Source organism: Felis catus, chromosome C2 (assembly GCF_018350175.1).
Source record: "Felis catus isolate Fca126 chromosome C2, F.catus_Fca126_mat1.0, whole genome shotgun sequence".
Lineage (NCBI taxonomy): Eukaryota > Metazoa > Chordata > Mammalia > Carnivora > Felidae > Felis > Felis catus.
Genome location: NC_058376.1, coordinates 107607428 through 107620831, shown reverse-complemented (window position 1 = coordinate 107620831; position 13404 = coordinate 107607428). Strand labels below are relative to the sequence as shown.

Below are 13404 nucleotides of genomic sequence, written 5' to 3'. Positions count from 1 at the left end.
AGTGACAAATTAAACAAAGAGGTTTCCAGGTATCCTCTCCTCCTCCATGAAGGTTTTCTTTTTTTTTTTTTTTTTTTTGGTCTCCATAATTCTTTAACAGAAAACTAAGTCACCTAAGCAAACCTCTACAACCTTGCTTTAATTTTAGGGGTTATTTCATGCCCAGTTTAACTTTTAAAATTATTTTTAGTATCTCCTTTTCCAGACTTCCAGAAAATAGAATGAAGTTAAACGAAATCAAAGTAAACTGAGTAATCTGAAATGAATTGATGTCAGCAGCGATTCCGCAAGCAGCTCTCTCCCACATCACATCCCCCGGGAGTGGTGAGCTCAGCACTGCATTTATTCTGACAGAGCAGAGGGAACACACAGACTCTGGCTGGCTCAGACCAGCTGAAAATCCAAGGCAACCACCCTTTCTGGACAACTTTCTGCCTTTCCAGCACTTAGCATGGCCTGAAAATTCCTGTCTGGGGAGGCAGGACTTTAAGTCCTAGCAGGACAAAGTCATTCACTTAACGGTGACAACCTGAAGAGCCAGTTGGTGGAAGGGCCCCACTTTCTTGCCCCCTCCAGCCCACCGATCCAAACCTCCTAGAGGCCATCCCACCTGCAACTGGCCTAGAGGCCAGATAACCTCCGACTTGGACATCAAAAGTTAGCCAAGTGCAGGAAGGACGGAGGGGATCAACAAGGGCAAAATCAAAATGCTGCTATCTCATTTGTTTTCGCCGTGCAGGTAACTTTTGGATTTGCATCCTTTTTCCTTCTCTGATTTCAAAAAGCAAAAAACAAAACCCTAAAAATTCTTAAGTTCTGAGGAGGGACTCTGCAGCAGGAAGAGGAATAAGATCACAGGATGAGTAGGGAAAAGGCTGCACGTGTTCTCTCCCCCACGTCCTCTCCCCTGTCACCCCAACACACGCGCGCGAGCTTCAACCAGTGTGTAAAAATAGCTGCCTGGCTTTTGTTATTCATCCGTAAGCAGGAATGATGGGCGGGCTTCTCCCCGCACTGCCTGCTGCCCTTGAGTAGCTTGTACTATCAGGTGACGCCTCACGACTCCCAGTCCCCACCCCTCGCCAGATAAAAGTCTTCCGTGACGTTAGAAATTTTCATTTTAATGGAGAAGAAAACCCGCCCCGCTTTCCGCGTCGGCGGGGCGGGAGCTCCCCTCCTCCACGCCCTAGGCCCCTGCGCCGCGAGAGCGGTTCCATCTGTGCTGGGACATAACGGCCTCTCTGTGCCTCCCGGCACGTCCAGCGCGAGGGCGTCCGGGCCGGAACACGCCCTCCCGCACGGGGCACAGCTTTCCCAGGGGCCTGGGGAGAGGCTCTGGCCTTTCCTAATGAGGGCCAGGCGCCTCCCCTGTGGGCTCGGTCCAGGCAGGCGCACCCCGTCCCCCGGGGTACACTGATTGCCTCAGGGGGGTGTGGGGGGGGGGGAGTCGCGGTCGATCCCTGCACAGCCTCCCCGGCGACCGGAGCTAGCGCATGCGTGGAGAGGCTGCGGGCGCTGGCGGCCTGAGGCCGCGCATGCGCCAGCCAGCTTTGGGGCGGGGGGCTGTCCGCGGAGATTGGAGCTCCTCTGGTTTAGGCCCTTGTCTGTTTCCTGGCAGCACCTCAGGGACACTGCAGCATTGGAAGAGAGCCACAGAATGCTTAGAGCTCCTTAGAGAGCATCTGTTTCATGCCTCCATTTTACAGATGAGGAAATAGAGCCAAAGAGGCGATGGGAAGTGACCAAAGCTGCGTTTCTGAATTCTGACACCTGGGACCAGATCCAGCTCTTATTGGCCTGGTTTAGGTACTTAAACATTTATCAAGCTCCTGGATACTATATACTAAATGTATGCATGGTATGAAAGAGAGCCACGAATGCATCAGAAGCAGTGTAACCATGCTTGCTCCAGACTTGGGCATAGAATGAGACAGACCTGGCTTTGATTTGATGATTTGCAGGACTACACCACTAGCTGGATGGCCTTAGTGATACTTGGCTAAGGTCTCTAAGTTGTAGTTCCCCGGTCTGCAAAAAAGGAGATAAAACAGGACTTACTGCTAGGTTGCAGAGTTTAAATGAGATAAGGTGCACATTGCTTAGCATGGTCACTGCATGTGGAAGGCACTCAAATGTTTGTGCAATATTTTGAGAGGTAAAAGTGCTAGGCACATAGGCGTTCATGAGACAAACGCGATACTCATTTCCAGACGGAAGTCAGGCAGAACAAGAGGGAAGGTACTTTCCCCAGTGCGGTACTGGGCGAGACTTACACAGGGTTACGGGACCTGGCACTACAGAGACAAGAGAAATGGTCTCTGTTTATCTTTCCACTAGCTGCTCCCACCCAACCCTCTCCTCTTCCTCCTTTTCCAACTCTCACTGTGACTCATGGTGGCTGCAGAGATACATCAGAACCTCTTATCAGAGTGAAATGGGTTCTGTGAAGTAGTTTAATTTATGTTTGAAGTTCTACTTTTTTTTTTTTTTTTTATCACGGGGCCTCTCTCCTCTTTTCCTGGGCGGGACAGGCTGGAGAAGGAACAATAGATTTATGTGAATAGGAAGGAATGGTGGTTAAGCCCCTAAGGTGTCAGACTGGAGTAGTCTGGAATCATAAATCATCAGAGTTGAAGATTGTCTGGGACAACGCCCTTGTATTAATGAAAGAGCCTTGAAAAACTGTAAAAGCTTTAGGCTCAAGTTAGAAAGGCCTGATTTTCTGTGTCCACATAGTTCATTCATGCATTCATGCACATTGCTCTGGGGTATGTTACATACTGCCAGGTACAAGGTTGTCTCAATAAGCAGGGGAAGGGAAACAGAAAATAGGAATCCAGGAGGATTCCCAGGTTCTTCGTGCAGTTTCATGGATGGTGATACCATTTACTGCGATAGCGACTAGAGGAATGGAAACTATTCGGAGAGGAAGATGGCATGTTTTGAACATGTTTTTTATGTGCATGGGATTTCCGGGGATGATCTCCAGAAGGCATTTAGGAACATGGGTGCCAAGCCCATCAGAGAGAGGCCTAGAAATGCCCAATTGGAAGTGGTCAACATAGAGGTAGTCACTGAGCTGGGCTGAGATGGTCCAGAGAGAGCGGGAAGAATGAGAAGATCATGGGATGGGTGAGAACTGAACCTGACAGATACCAGCTTCTAAGGGTGAAATAGGGGTTCTGAGGAGAGGGCAGAAAAGTGAAAAGAAAACTAGGGGGGGAAATGTCATCAAGCAGTCCCAATGCAAAGGGTCTCTAGGGTGAGGAAGTGATCAAGAGTGAAAAATGCCACAGAGGTGTCCAGCACGTGAACACTGGCATGCAACCATAGACAATGAGGAAGTCAAGTCATTGATGACTCGTGTGACCCCAGTTTCGGTGGGGTCATGAGAGCAGAAACCAGGTCACAAGGGGTTAGAAGCAAATGGAGTCAGGGAAGAGAGCAGCAGGGAGAGTGGGTACATAGCCCACTGTTTCAGAAGAGTTGGTTGGGCAGAGAAGGGGAAATTACAGTCGGGGAGGCCAGGTGAGTTTTTTGTCAATGTCTTTTTACTATGAGAAACTGAAACATGCTGATAGGGTAAAGAGAAGCAGGAAAGGCCAACAGGGAGGAATAGGATGGGGTCTCAGTACAGCCTCCACAGAGGTGAATAGGAGGAGAGGGTATTCTGCCCCCAGGTAACCCAAAAGAAGGATCCTCTTCTTTCATTTCCTTCTACCACGTGAACGGGAGTGGTGCATTTAAAAGGCTTATGGATGGATTTGAGGAGCTCTTTAAAGTAAGCTTTGTGTCATGCATCTAGCCATGGCATCAATCTGACTGTCAAATGCATTTAATTAACCCATTTGCATGTGGAGCTGTGCTTAATGCCACATAAATGATGTGACATAGATTCTGTTATTACCAGGTCTGTCAGGACTCTGGGGAGCGAGTGACTGAAACCACCTCTAACCAGCCAAACCAAAAATGGAATCCATCACTTTGCTCAACTGGGTAGACTGGCTTTAGGGATGGTTAGATTTTAGGTGCTTAAAAGATGTTGTTAGGAATAATGAGGATTATGACATATGAATTCAGCCCACCCAAGGCATTCATCTGCCTGGTGTGGGGGGGGGGGGGGGATGAAGATTCTTTCCTGAAGGTATGCAAAGAGAAAGGAAAGGTGACACTCAGCTTCACACATTCAAAGGTAGAGTTTGTAGCAGGACAATAGCCATGTAATGCAAGCTCTTACCTTGAGAAAATACCCTCTGCATTCCCTTACCTTCTTCTTTAGCAGATCAAGGACTGGGTTTGGTAGGCTAAAATTGGTGTTTTATGTATGAGAGGTCTAGACAGGAAGAGAAGGGGGGATTGTGGGGGGGGGGGGACAGAAGCAGCAGAACCAGCCAAGAAAGAGGACTAGGAGGAGCAATAGTATTGGAAAAGTAATGAATAACCCCACAGGCATGAGAGGACCTTCTCCCCTGCTACCTCCTCCCCACTAGAATTATGAGAGGGCCTGCCTGTGGAGCCTCACACTGATCAGACAGAGGGAGGCCCACCATGGACTTCCCAAGCTGTGCTAGTCCCCTTAGAGCCTAGACCCTACTCAGATGTAGCAGCCAGTCTGTGGCCAACTTGTCAGAGGTGATCACTGTAAGGTGGTGACTCGGTGATGTGGGTCAAGTAGACCCCTAGGATCAGGATGGTTAGGAAGTCATAGCCAGAAGTCAGAAGCACCTGAAAAGAACAGAGAAGAGGCTAAGCCAGCCCGGGAGCACCTTTGAGAGCACTGTCTCAGACTAGAAGATGGACCATCAACTCACCATGCACAGACTTCCACGTCAGAGGCTGACAGCACACCCAGGACAGGCAAAAAGTGGACACTGCCCTGAGCTGGCCAGACATCAGGCAGCTATACCCCAGGACCATGCAAGGCCAAGAGTTCCCTTCCTCTCAATACTGTGAGGGTATAGAAGCCACACACCTCCCTACCTCTACCCTACAGACCCTACAAGGGTGATCAAAACATTTAAAAATCCTGACAGGCTCAGATACTGACCCATCTGAACAGAGACATTCCTCTGTGCCCAACATTAACCTTTTTGTCGACAGATTGTGAGGAGCTTGGAGAAAAGTCCCAGAGAAGGGGCACTGAGGGTTGCTCAGGGAACTCCGGGCAGCACCTGTTTACCAACTGCCCCAGGCATATTTCAATATTTTATCAATCAGGTCAATCATGATGATGTGTACAGGTGAATACGAGCCAAACACCATCATCTTTATTGGCAAAGCAAAGAAGAGCAAGGCCATCTGAGAATTGAGCATGTTCTCAAAGGGGATATTGAAATCATTGGATTGGACTAGGACTTAAACCAGTTTCTCCCCCTACTATCTAGTGCCTCCAGATAGATTATGGGCAAATAAGAAAAAGTACATCTTATTGATACATCCACATTGCAGTGTATGCTGAATCTACCATCTATTTGCTTTCTTTTAGCCTGGCTTCACTTTTAGGAGAACAGCTCCAAGCATTAGCAACCCCAAAGGGCAAAGCACATCTTTCTCAATAGGGCCAGCAATAGTCCCAGGTCACATTCTCCCTGGCCCAGCTTTACTCACCTACCCATCTCTGAACCAATCCCTGGTTGGCCAGGCCCAGGTCACATGACTATTTCTCAGCTCAGGGTCTGAGAGTGGGGAGAGCCATGACTCCCCTCAAGGAATCAAGATGCCGTTAGCAGAAAACGTACTGGTTTTTGAACCGACAGGCACATTGAGGCACAACACTGTTGCCTTATGGGGTATAACCTTCTAAGGTTCAGGGATGAGTGGAATGGCTCCACAGCATCAAATAAATTGTCCCTTGAGCATTTATCCAGAAGTTGATGTGTGTAGATAACTAATATTGAAAATCATAAATCAAAGTAGAATTTGTCTCCTATTATGATACTGATTAAATTAATTTTTAATGATTGAGCTAGAGGAATATAATCAACTAAGTGTTCACTAGGGTTTAAAGCATAGTGCATTTCGTAAATCCATTTAGAAAATACTCAGTCTCTCTTGTGAATGTGAAGACAACTCTCTTTCTTTTCCTCTGTGTATTATTGTCTCTTTGTAAAGCAAACCAGACTTTCCTAAATCCAAAAGAAACTAGATAATTAGTTATTGCCTATAAAAAAATTGTTTTTGTAATAAATAAAAACTTTAATTATCCAGGGAGAGAGAGTAAAGGCAGCATCGGGTTTTCTTCACAGATTTTTATTTTCAATATCATAAAACACTTCACTCCATATACTTTTTTTAAGTCAGCCCTAAGTAAAAGGAGATATTTAAGTTCTCAGGAAAGGAAAAATAATCATCAATTTTACTCTAAAATTTATGCTGTGTCTTTTTGGAAATAATATTATTCCATAAGGAATATCTTAAAATTTACAATTTATAAAATTTGCATCTCAGAGTTGGAAAACTGTTTTTCAACTCTGAACAAAACAAAAAATCACTAATCACAACAAGTAGAAATAAACTTGTCATGCCCTGATGGTTGAGTCGCATATTTAATTCAGAAGGGGCTGGCTTTCTCTGCATGTGGAATCCAGGCATTCATTTATGCATCAAATATTTATCACACCCTTCGTAGCTTTCCTGCTCTATGCTGGGCACTGGGGATGCAAAGATGAGTCAGGGAAGGAAGGAGACAAGCGGATAACACAAAGCTCCGCAAAGGTGTGCGGGCATGCTGAGGGCCAGTTGATTTTTCAGCAGGGTGGATGGCTCAGAGGCTAGCTGGAGTAATAAGCGGCCTGAAGGCTTTGCGTTTCTCACAGTGACCAGAGCTGTGCTGGAGAAGTGTTTGTAGACGTGTTATTGCCCTGGCTAAGATGGAGAACATTTGGAAATCCTCTTTGGCAGCCCTCCAGAGGCAGCTGGGCTCTGCGTCAGCTAAGAAACGAGAACTCCTGGTTTTCCCAACACCTCAGTATGTGTGTTCTGACCCTGCTTGCCTAGGCCGGGGGATTCCAGGCATCCATTCGACATACTCCAACTTTCCGTTGTTTTCGAGCAGCCACCGTGGGCTAGATCCTGTTCAAGCGAAGCAGCCGCAATGTCAGGGAGCTTACCTCTAGAGGAGGGGGGAGGGGGACAAATAGTAGACCAAAATGGTGATAAGTAGTACGAAGGGAAACAAAGCAAGAATGGGAGGGCAGGGAATGTGCGGTGGGGGTATACAGTATAAAACAGGGTCTACAGGAGATCCAGCCTAAATTTAGTTTCCCTGGTTACCTGAGCACCCAAGAACTGTGGCTGTTGGTGCATTAGGAACCCACCAAGAAAGTGGCGTGGTGCCTGACTCCAGAGTTGCCAAGGAATGACCAGCTCAGTCTGACAAAGGCTGGTGTGCATCCCCTGTCCCTCCCCCAGAGAGTGTTCTCATCTGGTGAGTGGAGCTGGTACAGTCAGAGTCTAGGATAGGAGCTCATGCCTGGAGGAAATGGGATATTTATTCTGGAGGCGAGTACCCTAATATCATCTAGGGGAGAAGGGCATCCAGCTCCCCCCAAAGAGAGCTGTAGCAAAGCACAGATAAAAGCTCAAGGCCTGGGCCAAGAGTGCTGGGGCCCAGTCTGGGTGAAGGCCCCCAATGGAAAGGAAAGTATCAACCAGGAAGGGGCCAGATGCCAGGTCATTGGAGTGGGCTGGAAGGGATGCCTGGGTTGGGGTGGGAACAAGGGGGCACAGACCCCTCCCTACTGGGTACCAGGATGGGGGGCAGAATGAAGAACCTAGGTTCAGGACCTTTAGGCTGGAGAACAGAGTGTAGGGTGGCCAGGTGTAGAAGCTTTGGGAACAAGTCAAGGGTTTTGTGTTAATCTCAGGTCTACTGACACTGGCTAAGGCGTCTCTCAGCTATAGCCAAGGCTTGCTTGTTCTGTCATTTGTATAAGCACCACAGTGGTTTTAACCATGAGCCAAATAACACTGAAATAAATTATAGTTGTACTGGGAGGGCAGCTGAGGGAGGGGGATGGAATGGCAAGGAATCTCCAATAGTTTGTGCCTAACGCCTAATTGCAATGGAAACCAAGTAGAAAGAGACCTAGGCCCCTACGGAGGGTAAAAGTATGTACAATAAACTGACCAGCACAGCATGCCCTCCTGTATGGATGCCAGGATCAGAACAACATGTCACGCTGCCACTTTGATCATGGGATTTGGATCAGAAAGAACATGGGATTTGGATTTCGGCCTGGGCTTGGCCCTGGTCTCTGCCACCTGTTGGCTGTATGACTTTGGGTAAGTTACTTGACCCTCTGAGGCTTTGTTTCTTCATCTGTGTAGTGGGAGGGTGCAAGCTGGAGCCTGTGCTGGGATTCAGTTGTGCCTGGAAAGCCAGTGGGAAACCCCACAGGGACCAAGGAATCTGCTTCTCTTGCAGAGCTGCAAGGAGCCAAGTACAGTGAGCTCACCAAGTGGCAAAGTGTCCGTGTCGGAGAAAGGAGTACTTTTGAGAATGCTATGATAATAATGGCTGAACGTATCCTTGGCCCTACCCGTGCTGGATCCATGTCTGATTCCTGAACAGAGCTGTCACCGAAAGCTCACAGGATTATTTACTAAATACTCTACTGAGGGACAGGATCACTGTGATGAGACCCCCCATAAACGAGTGTAACGGGAGAGAAAGGCTTCATCTCCACAGGGCAGCTTTGCCAGAGTGAGACGGCAGAGCAGGGAGAGGGACAGTGTCTGGCAGGCGGGCATTGCCTTCTTGGCGAGTAAATACAAGACACCTCACCCAGGGGCCCCCCAGACGCAGAGGGGGGGGGTCTAGGTGACAGACGGTGGTAAGACACTAACGTGGATTATTAGTCTCGTCATGGCTTCATTTGCCCCACATGAGGTGAGAGAATCTTGGTTGAAAATAAAGATGTTCAAGCATGAGAAGTACACGGCAAGTACACAGTAAATGTCAGATTCCCCTCAGAAACCACCTAAGGAACCCGATGGGCCCCCTGGAGGACTGTTCGGGACATGCCCTGGTCTGTCTGGGGATTGAAACAGCATTCCCGTGGCAAAGATTTTTAATCAAAAAGGAAACTAACACATGTCTTTGAGAACTTGCAATGTGCCAGTGAGGTATATGTGCTAAGAGGGGTTTGAATTATCTTTGTCTCAGCACTTGACAGTTTACAAAATACCCTGATAATGCATTTTATTCACATTAGTCTTCACAACGACCTAACAATGTAGGATCCCCATCTACAGATTTGAAGATGGAGTTCCAGAGAAGTTAAATAATTTAACCACTAAGGGGTGCAACTGGGCTCTCTTTGGTGGGACGCTGAGCCCAAACAAATGAAAGAATGAGGCAAGAACTCAGCAAATATTAAAACCTGAAGTTCTGACCGAAAGAGCTAGAGAAAGACAGGTCTTAATGGCTGGACCTCCAGAAGGGGTCAGCTGGGACTGGAGCCGGATCTCACCGGAGGGTGGCTGGAGGGGGACAGGATGTAGACGAGGAGGCACCACACGCGTGGGGGAGGGCATGCTCCCCCTCCTGCCCCTGGAGCCGTCCCGGCTTGTCACATTTCAGAGAATTTTTATGGCCTTTCAAAAGGAAATTGCTACTCTCATTCCCCCCGAAGTAACAACGAGGCTTTGCTCTTACTGTGGTGTCTGGACCATCCAGATCACTTCTCGTGACTTCAGCGACTGCCTGTCTCAGGGTCTGTATCCCCATCATTTCTAATTCTTCTTGGAGAAGTATTTATGACGTTCTAAAAGTATGCAAAGCCACACACTGAAATGTGCCAATATTAGAACATTAGTTAACCAGAAATTATGCTCATTTCACATTGCAGACGAAAACGGAGGATACAGGAAAAGGAATGAGCATTTATGGGCCAGACTCTGTGCTGGTACCTTTCACATTCATGATCCCTTTTACTATTCATTACAGTGTAATGTGGAAGATGATATCAATTCCACTTTGGCAGTTGAAGAAATGGACGTGCAGAGAGGTAAAGTAACGTGGCCGAAGTCATACAGCTACTTAGGGGCAAACCTAGGATTTGAATCCAGGTCTGACTTCAGAAGACTCTGGTTTCCAATATAGCATAATTTATCACTTGTGAAATTCAGGTGGCACTGAGAGTGACCGTACAATTTTTTATCCTATTTTTCTTTTACTAATTCAAGTTTACAGGCCATGTCATTTCCAGATTACCAGCTTCAGAAAGTTCTTAAGTCATTGAAGTCCCCAGGATTCAAAGACAGTGCCTATCAAAAATGGGGCCCACCTTGCATTGGGTAGAGGAGGAGGAGGAGACTGGCAGGTGATCCTGCCTCATTTCCTCAAACTCTGTTTAATACAAACGCCAAAGTTTGACATTTCTGACCGCTTTACTTTCTTTGGCAACTTCAACTCTGACGAGAGAGTAAGAAATATGTCTCCCCTTGACAGGAACAAGGTGTGCAGTGAAGGACCTCGGGTGCTGTGCTGCATTTTGACAGTTCCTTAGAAGAAAGCACTCCTGCCTGTTCTATTCAATCCCAGTCCAGGTGAGTCACCACATTTTCAGTCAGGCAAGTATTTTAAGGAACGAGAAGTCTAAGCTGGAAGCAGAGAAAGGCGAGGGATGAATTATCACCAGTAGCTTTGATGATGATGTGTTGTCATGGTGCCACGAGACTCATTTCCAGTTAGGGTCCCAGTCACCGCTGCTTTGCCGGAATTTTTGACACGGGAGACTGGTGGCCACCCCGACACAGGCGTGAGACATGGGCAGGTGCACATGTATTTACCCAGAGCAGACCCCCACTCCAGAGGGCTCGCGTTGGTTATTTGGGCGTGGTTAAAAGGATGTGCTCACATGGATGGATCATCTTGTGGGGAGCCAGTATGACCACTTACCCCGCTCCTGTGACATTGCCCGAAGTTTTGGGGCAGAATCAGGGACTTCCTGACCCACCTCAGCATCTGCTCTCTGGTTTTCAGTATTTGAGTCTGCACGATGCCACCACTTGGAGTCTCCTGTGCTGGCACCTACATTGCAAAGCTCTGTGGTATCTATACTGAAGTGGACCAGTAGGCTACCTATGAGCAGAAAGGTAGGTTCTGTCGTAGCCCTCTTGGATGAACCATCAGGATGCACTGTGTTCCTCACTCAGACTTCCCACTGGGTTGCTTCCCTGTCTCCTGCTCCTCTTTCTTCTGCCCTGACCTGGGGGACTCCAGGAGGGTGGGGTGTGGATGGCGAGTAACCTTGCTATCTAGCTTTTCCTGAATCCCCTTAAACTTTCACATGAATGTGAAAAACAAGCAAGTTCATGGGGCGCCTGGGTGGCTCAGTCGGTTGAGCGTATGGCTCCTCATTTCGGCTCAGGCATGATCCCAGGCTCTTGAGATTGAGCGCCGTGTCAGGCTCTGTGCTGAGTGTGGAGCCTGCTTGGGATTTTCTCTCTCTCTCTCTCTCTCTCTCTCTCCCTCCTCCATGTTCTCTCTTTCAAAATAAATAAATAAACATTAAAAACAAACAACAACAACAACAAGAAACAAGCAAGCTCCATGCCTGGGCCCTGCAGCCCCCTCCCCCAGATTCTGAGTCAGGGACCTGGGGTAGACTTATTTTTATTAAGGGCCCAAATGATTCAATTGCAGGTGATCCTGGGCCACACTGAAAAACACTGGGGCAGGAATAAGCCAGCAAGTGTATGAGATACATCTGGTGTGAATGGTAATTCATCTAGTTTCTTAAACTAGTATTATGGGCTAAATTGTGACCCCCACCCCCGAATTTATACATTGAAGTCCTCACCCCCAATACCTCAGAATGTGACCGCATTTGGAGTTAGGGCCTTTAAGGAGGCATTTAAATGAAAATAAGGTCATTGGGGTGGACCCTGATCCAATATGACTGGTGACCTTATAGGGAGAGAAGATTAGGACACGCACACCAAGGAAAGAGAATGTGAAGACACAGTACGTAGACAGCCATCTGCAAACCAAGGAGAGGAGACCTCAGGATTTAGGAATTTAAGAAAGATAATACAGTGCACGTGTTATGGCTGCATAACATCCTGTAGCATCTACAACAGTATCCTGCAATCAAATGTGCTAATGTGTCTGTAGTGAGATGTATATGTTGCATAAATAAAGCCTATAAGTAGCCATGTATCATCTTAAGACAGATTTTTGTGCCAAATGAATTTGTTTCAGGTCAAGTTTTGCTGCCAAATGAGTTATAAATACAATCTTTGGTATTCAGAGCTTTTAGGGCTTGCTTTGAAATGGTGGACCTTTAGTATCCCTGCCTTACAGATGAAGAAACTGAGACTCAAGGAGATAAAACACCTTATCCACTATTATTAACCCATGGGAGGTGGGACTAGGCTACCGGCCCAGGCAGCCTGGCTTCAGAGTCTGTGCCCTTCACGTCCACCTGGCTGCACCCTTCGGTACCACCTGCCTGCCAGCATTGGACCTGCCACAGAATTTCACACCAAGCTCGTGGCCTTGCTGTGAGGACCAGACACAGAGAGTGCAGGTAGAGTTCTGTGATGGGTTGAATTGTCTTTCTCCCCCCAAATTCATATGTTGAAGTCCTAACCCTAGTACCTCAGAATTTAACCTTATATGGAGACAGGGTCTTTGCAGATATAATTAGTTGAATTACAATGAGGCTATTAAGATGGGCCCTAATTCAATATGGCTGGTGTCCTTTTTTAAAAAAGAAATTTGGGGGCACCTGGGTGGCTCAGTCCATTGAGCATCTGACTCTTGATTTTGGCTCGGGTTGTGATCCCAGGGCCATGAGATTGAGCCGCGCGTCTAGGCTCTGCACTGAGCATGGAGCCTGCTTGGGATTCTCCTCTCTCTCTCTCTCTCTCTCTCTCTCTCTCTCTCTCTCTCTCCTTCTGCCCCTCTCCCCAGCTCATGTGCTCTCTCTCTTTCTCTGAAAAAAAAAAATTAAAAAAAGAATTTGGACACAGAGACAGAGGTGCACTCTGGCAGAATGCCATGTCAATATGAACGCAGAGATGAGGGTTGTCTTTCCACAGGCCAAGGAATGCCCAAGATTGCCAGCAACACGCCAGAGGCTAGGAGCGTGGAACAGTCACACTGAGCCTTTGGAAGGAAGCTACCCTGGCGATACCTTGATTTTAAACTTGTAGCCTCCAGAATGTGAGACAGATTTCTGTTCGAGCCCCCCAGTTTGTAGTACTTTGTTACAGCTGCCTTAGCAAACTAACATAATTTCTTCATGCAGGTCCCAGAGTTCAAGTGGGAGACTAATAAATGGTAGCTAACCAACTTTCTACCTTTGTCATGGAGGTTGCAGAAAATAAAGAAAGTGCATTAGATGATTTCTAAGGCCACTTACAAGTTGCAGGTCTAATTTTCTTTCTTTCTTT

At 47.4% G+C, this 13404-nt stretch overlaps 1 long non-coding RNA gene across 1 annotated transcript; it reads left to right on the top strand.

The window, feature by feature from the left end:
* The first annotated feature begins 10023 nt into the window (after positions 1-10023).
* LOC123380080 lies at positions 10024-12795 on the top strand. Its single transcript, XR_006585365.1, has 3 exons — positions 10024-10551; positions 10988-11100; positions 11651-12795. It is a non-coding gene; the product is annotated as an uncharacterized LOC123380080 (long non-coding RNA).
* Positions 12796-13404: the final 609 nt, after the last annotated feature.